The sequence below is a fragment of the Phyllostomus hastatus genome, unplaced genomic scaffold (assembly GCF_019186645.2).
Source record: "Phyllostomus hastatus isolate PE091 unplaced genomic scaffold, TTU_PhHast_1.1 phas_contig_65, whole genome shotgun sequence".
Lineage (NCBI taxonomy): Eukaryota > Metazoa > Chordata > Mammalia > Chiroptera > Phyllostomidae > Phyllostomus > Phyllostomus hastatus.
In genome coordinates this window covers 828,437-836,772 of record NW_025333932.1, presented here as the reverse complement: position 1 = coordinate 836,772, position 8,336 = coordinate 828,437, and positions in this window count along the sequence as shown.

The following is an 8,336-nucleotide window of genomic DNA, read 5'->3' as shown; positions in this document are numbered from 1 at the left end:
CTAATGAAAAACCCATAAGCTTTAAATACTCAGAGGCATAAAGAGCATTGAAATTATCTGGCTTATAGTCTTCTCCAGAAGGAAAGCCCTTTATCTCTGAATGCATAGGTGAACATTTTTAAATATATTTTATTGATTATGCTATTATAGTTGTCCCATTTCCCCCCTTGACTCTCCTCCACCTGTACACCCTCTCCCACCCACATCCCCCCTTTAGTCATGTCCATGGGTCATACTTATAAGTTCTTCAGCTTCTACATTTCTCATACTATTCTTACCCACCCCCTATCTATTTTCAACCTACAATCTATGCTACTTATTCTCTGTACCTTTTCCCCCTCTCTCCTCCTCCCACTCCCCTGTTGCTAACCCTCCATGTGATCTCCATTTCTGTGGTTCTGTTCCTGTTCTAGTTGTTTGCTTAGTTTCTTTTGGTCTTGCTTTAGGTGTGGTTGTTGATAATTGTGAGTTTGCTGTCCTTTTACTATACATGTTTTTTTATCTTCTTTTCTTAGATAAGTCCCTTTAACATTTCATAAAATAAGGGCTTGATGATGATGAACTCCTTTAACTTGACCTTATCTGAGAAGCAGTTTATGTGCCCTTCCATTCTAAATGATAGCTTGGCTGGATAGAGTAATCTTGGATGTAGGTCCTTGTCTTTCATGACTTGGAATACTTCTTTCCAGCCCCTTCTTGCCTTCAAGGTCTCTTTTGAGAAATCAGCTGACAGTCTGATGGGAACTCCTTTGTAGGTGACTGTCCCCTTATCTCTTGCTGCTTCTAAGATTCTCTCCTTCATTTTTACCTTGGCTAATGTAATTATGATGTGCCTTGGTGTGTTTCTTCTTGGGTCCAACTTGTTTGGGACTCTCTGAGCTTCCTGGACTTCCTGGAAGTCTATTTCCTTTGCCAGAATGGGGAAGTTCTCCTTTATTATTTGTTCAAATATGTTTTCAATCTGTTGCGCTTCCTCTTCCTCTTCTGGTACCCCTATAATTCGGATGTTGGAATGTTTAAAGATGTCCTGGAGGTTCCTAAGCTTCTCCTTGTTTTTTTTGAATTCTTATTTCTCCATTCTTTCCTGTTTGGTTGTTTCTTTCTTCCTTCTGGTCCACTCTATTGTTTTGAGTCCCAGTTTCCTTCCCATTACTATTGGTTCCCTGTGCATTTTCCTTCATTTCTTTTATGGTAACCTGCATTTGTTCATCTAATTTGAGACCAAAATCAACCAATTCTGTGAGCTTCCTGATCACCAGTGTTTTGAACTGTGCATCTGATAGATTGGCTATCTCTCGGTTGGGTGCTTAAAATGATGAGCTCTGGGGCATTGATTTATTTTACTGTTTGAGACATGTCTCTCTCTCTTTGTTGTTTTTTTTTGGGGGGGGGGGTTCTGGTCGCTCCTGTTACAGTGAGGGGCGGAGCCTTAGGTGTTCACCGGGGCTGCACACCCCAGTCACTAGATTGTGACATTGTATGTGGGTGTGGGGGGGGGGGTGGGAGGGAACAATGGTGGTAGCTCCTTTCTCTGTGGGACCTCAATCCCTTCTCTGGGATCCTGGGTTGCGCACTCTGCCCTGGTCCACAATCGCCGCCTCACTGGGTCTGCCAGCTGCCACTTGCGTACTCAGGGTCTACCCGCTGCAATCTTGTGTGCCCCAGATGCCTTCCACTCCCCAGGATTCCTTATGTGCCCAACTCTCTCTGCTCTCTGCGGGCGACCTATGCCTGGCTGTTCGTCTCTGCCCCTCCTACCAGTCTGGATGAATGGGTCTATTTCGACTTCTTGGCTGTCTGACTTCCATTCAGATAAATTTTCTATCAGTTCTGGATGTTATTCTGGCTCTAAATTGTTGTTGTTCCAATCTTGGTTGTGTGTGGAGGTATGGTGCATCCACCTATGCCTCCATCTTGGCTGGAAGTCAGACCTTATTTTTTTAGAGCAGTTTTAGGTAGGTTCACAGCAAATTTGAGATAATAATAAAGATATTTTCTGTATCCCTTGGGCCCATGCTCACACAGCCTCCTCCACTGTCAACATCTCCCATCAGATGGTACATGTTTTGCAGTCTAGGAACCTATGTTGACATGTCATCACCACCCAGAGCCCCAAATTTGTATTAAGGTTCACTCTTGGTGTTTTAGAGAGCCCAGAAGTACACCCACTTAAATATGGTCAACCAGTCTTTAACACAGGAGCAAGACAATGCAGTAGAATAAGGATTGTCTCTTCATCAAATGGTGCTGGAACAACTGGACAATTACATGCAAAATAAAAAATGAATCTAAACCTAGAACTTACAGCCTTCACAAAAAACAGCTCAAAATGGATCACAGGCCTAAATGTGAGAGGTAAAACTATGAAACTCCTAAAAAATAACACAGGAGACAACCTAGGTGACCTGGAGTTTTGTGATGATGACTTTTTAGATATGACACTGAAGATACAATCCATGAAATAAAGAATTGATAGGGTTTTATTAAAATTAATAGTTTCTGCTCTGCAAAAAACACTGTCAAGAGAATGAAAACCCAGGCCATAGGGAGAAATATTCCCAAAATGTCTTTGTAATCATTTTTCTTTTAGAAGTTAAAATCTAAACTAGAATAGTTCAGGTTCCAGAAATTCTCAAAAAATAATCATAATCCATTGTAAGCAACCTGCTTTTAAATAGGTTTTCTTTGTCCATGGAGGTGTTCATAGCTGGTGCCAACAAGTCAATATTGGTTAGTAAATGAAATAATCAACATTTGTTGGACTGAGCAAAGAAAGAGGAAGTAGAAAACTCATGAATCAGGTTTTCTGCTTGTCCTGTGTTATCAGGATTTATTTTTTTTCTTAATGTTGACTTCTGTCCTGTTAATTTTCACAGCTATGCTTAAAATTCTCTAGCCCTGAATTCTACAATGTGCTAGTGAGCCTTTCATGTACTAATGCTTCTGATCAAATAATTTCTCCTGATATGTATTCTTGAGAAGGTAGTAGGTGATTTGTATTTAATTTTCCTCATTTTGGCTCTCCTTTTATGCTATAGCATTTATGAAATAAGATGTTGGGGACAATATGGAAATGCTGGGTGTTAAGAGGAATATCATCATGTTTCCCCTGCATCTTACTTCCCTAAGACATGAGGCTCAAGGGCCATCAAACATGTGTGGTACCAGCACTGAAATATAAAAGTCCTTGGTGTGAAGGAGCAGCTGTGGAGATGTGAGCTACAGTAAAAATCATACAGGGTAATCTAAGGTGAGATCATCAACCCTGACTTACAAATGGGTTGAATGACTTTGGTGTTAACAAAAAACTGCCCCATCACCTCTCACAGAGGTAAGACTTGCACTTCCTAGTGGATCATTATGATTTATATGATGTGTGATATGTAGGCTTGTTAGATCTTAGGCCCACACATTAGATCTTTGACCTAGTACACGATCCTGCTTGGGACCCTGAGATTGTTCTTTTAGTATCCATTCAGCAGAGATAAATTTTCTGTTATTTTTATTTCTTCCTGCGTCATGCTGCCTTGAGGCTTCTAATTGGAGTTGACACATTAGCTACTCAGAATGGCTCTAATTCAGGCACACCAGATGTAGTGTGCAGGCTGATTCTGCATCACTGTGTGGCAAGTGAAAGAGTAGGACTGAAAGACAGCCCACCCACGGTAGCAAAACAAAATAACAGCTTCCAGCAGAATCAGTTATAGGAATTCCCTTCTGCTTGCTGTCAGTATTCTCAAAGTCTGCCCACCTTGGGGAACAGAGTCCTAGCAGGAGGGAGGAGAGTATTGTGTCTCTTACCTCTTCTAGCCCCTGGAAAAAAGACTGTAGGTCTCCAAAGATGGCCCTCGGACCTCTGTGAGTATGAGGCAGCAGCATCTTTTGGCCCCTGGGTATGTTGCTAGAACTAAGGAGTTGTCTGGTTTTGTTTTCAGACCCCAAGTGTAAAATCCATGAAAGGTTACTTTTAGAATAATACAGTATGCATCAAAAGTAAAAAATAAAACATGGTGGCTTATATCAGTATTTTGTGATATAGATATATTTGCTGTAATGTTACTTGACCTCTTGAATACCTTTAATATAAAGTGATTTTGAATGATCTAAATTAATTTCCAAAAGACAAATCTCTGATAATTTAACCATTTGAAAAGATCACAGAAATGGTCAATGATTGCTGTCTTTCCTTTGGACAAAAATAAATGAAACTTTGGAATAGAGGAATAAAAAAAGAAAAGAGAACTTTCTCTCAAATGCCCTGAAAAATAAATTTTCTGCTGAGGGCCCTATTTAAAGTAGATTTTGTGAGCCAATTTAATTTCCTTACATTTTTTAACTAGTTGGAATCTATTGTAAACAATTTTGAAAATTTTAATGTGAGATTGGCTTCATTCCAGAAGAACTGGTTTTAGCATTATGGCATAGCAGTTGAGGCTCACTGTGCTTTTTCATCTATCAGATTTTTTGTACCTAGAAAATCCCTTTTACTTAAATTTACAAGATTATTTACCTAGGATATTTTATTATAATGCATGACATCTGTTAATGTTGAGTTATAATAAAAATCATTAAAAATATAGTTTTGACAAATACTTCATTATTTTAAAGCCATACTTACCCCACCATTGACTGATCAAGATATATAGCCAGCATTTCCCTCATATCTCTAAGTACGTTCTCTAATGTAAAAGTATTTTCCTTACTTCCCTTGTTTGGTGATTTGTTTGGATTATTCTGAAGCAAAATCTCAAACCCTAAAAATTGAGTGACAAACTTCATCTAATTGTGTCAATTTTGTTTCATTTACTCTGGGTATTGATTTTCTAAACCAGAGGTAGGCATGCTTTTTCTCAAAGGGCCCTTTAGCAAATATCTTGGGCTCTGTGGTCTCTGTTGTACCCACTCAGCCCTGCCTATTAGTGCAAAGCCACTGTGGACTATGTTTAAACCAGCTAGTGGCTGAGTCTCAGTAAACTTCATTTTCCAAAACAGGCAGCATCGGTGGTTTGCTAACTCCCATTCTAAACTTCCACATGTTTTACCAAAATTCAGTTCTGTGTTACCTGCTGTGAAAGAGAACCCAGGTTGTTGTTGTTGTTGTTGTTGTTGTTGTTGTTTTGTACCAGCTTTGAGAGAAACCTCACAGCATCACAGCTTAGATGTTTCAAGTGAGTGCTCAACTTGGTGGTAACTTTAAATTGTAATTTCTTTAGTTCTTTCCTGCTATTCACAATGTTTGCATGAACACATTTTCATTTTTTACTGAAAAATACCTAAGAGTAGAGTGGCTGTGACTGTCCCTTTCTTGCATGTGGACCACAGGCATTTCCTAGACACAGATTGGACCCTCTTCTGTATCCTTGCTGACCTCTCCATTTCTCTCTGCAGCATGTACTCTGGGCATCATTCTCATTCCACCTTCTGAGTTGGAAACCAGCCCTGTTTTGTGCCTTCTTACCATCAATCAGTATAAAGTCTGGGATACATTTTGCTCCTATTCGATGATGGACCTTTGTACCAAGGGGCTAGGCTTGCAGATGGAATCACTCAAGGTAAGCCACCCTCACCCCCCTCACAGTGCCTGCAGAACATTTCCAGTGTCCTAGGAAAGCACAATATCCAAGGGCGTGAAAGGGTTTGGTGAAGTTAAAATAATAACCCTTCAAAAATCTCAGGGGTTACAAAGCTGTTTTCATGTGAAAAACTCATTTTACAACATGAAAATTTTGTCACTGCCCCAACCAAAGAGTACAATTGATATTATTGATGTCTTTATTCCATTAGGTCTACCTGAAGGGTCTTAAATTGCTTTTTTATTTGTTGGTGAATTCAGTTCTTCAGCAGAGTTAATTTTATTCTGAACACTGGTATACAAGTCATAGGTTTGGATTTAGCCCCTATTTTTTGTTTACCTTGAAGACCCTGATTTGTAGGTCGTGAGCGATCCTAACCAAAATTCATGTTTAAAGTTAAGTGAACAGTAGTATTTATGACAATAATAGTATTTGCTCTCACATAAACCACAGACATTTTGATAGACATATTTTCATGGTAAATAAAGTAGTCTTTATCCAAGTAATGAGGAGAAAATAATCAGATCACCCATTTTAATTTCTATGCTAACTACTGTTTGTTTCTATGCCCAGATGTGTGGATTGCCATTTACATATCCAGATGGCCCTTGTGCATGTGTGTGTGTGTGTGTGCACAAACATACAGCACAGCAATACATTTGCCTCTCCTGAATGTCTTTGCAAACATAATGTATTAGAGTTGAACATGAAAATGAAATGCAAGATAAATTTGAAATTAAGTTATATAAATAAACGTGTAATTACTTGAAATTATATATTTATGCAGGAAAAGAAATTTATAAAACATAATTATTACTCTTATTCACTTATATTACATTATGAAATGAATGACTACATTCCATCAAATGTCCGTATAGGTGCATAAATAACCAAAGTGAAATAGTATCATAATTGAGTGATTTCTAAGCACTTTACATTTTGATTCATTTAACCTTTGTAACAGCTCTCCAAAATAGAAACAATCACTGACTTCACTTTAAAAATGAGGAAATGTAAGTTACAAAGAAATTAAGGACCCTTTCCAAGTTCTTATATTTATTGGATTTGGGGGCTAAATTTTGAATCTTTGGCTCCAGGTCCACCATCTCAAACCCCAGGCTACATTGTGTCCCAAAGCGTACATGTGTATATCATTTGTATTGCCCAGATTTTAATTTTTCCAGTGTAACTCTCTCTATATAAAATCATGTTTATATACTAAATTTCAATGTCAACATTACCTTGTATGTTTCCTTCCTCAGTTCAGGACCCTTGTCAGCTTCCCCTGTGCCAAGGCCACCTTGCAAGTACATAAGGGACTGAAGAGGTTTGCTTGCAGCGATTGTCCTCCTTGAGACACCACTACTTAAGGTCAACTCCTGTTCAAACACAGCCCCCTCCTCCTCTTAGGAGATCCCAGCTCTTACCATGGAGGGTGTGTGCTAACTCACTTGATTCCTTCTCTGAGTCTTGTGATTTTGCTCAGTTGACTGAATTTGGTACAGAATGGAGGTGTGTGGGCCTTAGAAACAGAGATGCCCTTGATCATGAGAATTTATCTGTGTTGAATTCTCATGGAACATAAAAGGTGAGCTGCCTTTTAAAAGTTGTCCAAACATTTTAGTTTTTCATTCCTATATTAAAAATAGGTTTTCCTATTTCTCTCCAGTTCTGATGCATCTATGTCCATAGGAACCTTTACAAATGCCTCCTTTCTTTCCCAAACCCTGTCCTTTATTTAGTCCAGGGCCTAACTTCTCCTCAACCTTTCTACTCCTCATTCTTGCTGTTGCTTCTTGCTGTTATTTAAAATATTTTTATAATGTATCCTCAATCATCTGTTATCTGTGTGATTGATTATATTTTTTACACAGACATCCTAGAATGTTTGTTAATGGTGTGGAGCTGCTGGACCCTGGAAACAAAAATCTTTGTGGAGTTTCTGTTCTGTGGGTGGGCCTGGTTAAGGAGCTCACACAGCTAAGCTCTTGGAAGGCTGATCTCTTACTGCTGTCATTTCTAGGCTTGAGGACTGGACTTGTCCCCTGAGAGGACATGTGTCGTGGTGGCAGAAGAACGGCCTCAGATAGCACTCACCCTGTCCTTTCCAAAACTGTTTTTAGACTTGGGCCTCCATCTACAGGCTGTTAGCGCCTCATTTGGCTGTAGAGTGAACCTGGCCATTTGCTTGCAGGTGAGTTTTGCTGATGTCAACAGTGCTGTAATGACAGTCACTGTTAATGACAGGTATGCAGCACACACTCAAGCTCAACCTACTTTCCTTGGCTGATGCTTAGCTTACATTTGGAAGATATCTTTTAATTAAATGCATGTGATCTGTGCTCACCCCTTCCTTCCTCCCTTCCTCCCTCCCTTCCTTCCTTCCTTCCTTCCTTCCTCCCTCCCTTCCTTCCTTCCTTCCTTCCTTCCTTCCTTCCTTCCTTCCTTCCTTCCCTCCTTCCTTCTTTTTTGTCTACATTTTTCAGTAACCATTATTTATAATTAGCATTGGTAGCACTTACTCTGTTTGAACATTTTAACTTTTGTAACACAGAGTAGCAGTTTTCCCAGACCTCTGAAGCTGGGCTTTGTAAAATTAGATACTAGACAAGTGTTTCATTGTGGCAAAAAAATCCTGTCTCTTGAAGTACTTGGTCTTGTGTATATAGATAGTGATTTCTGTAGGAAGAATTTCAAACATGAAGCAGGTTTGGCAACTTGCTGTGGTGGCAATTTAGAAATAACAGTTATAGCTGCATTTCT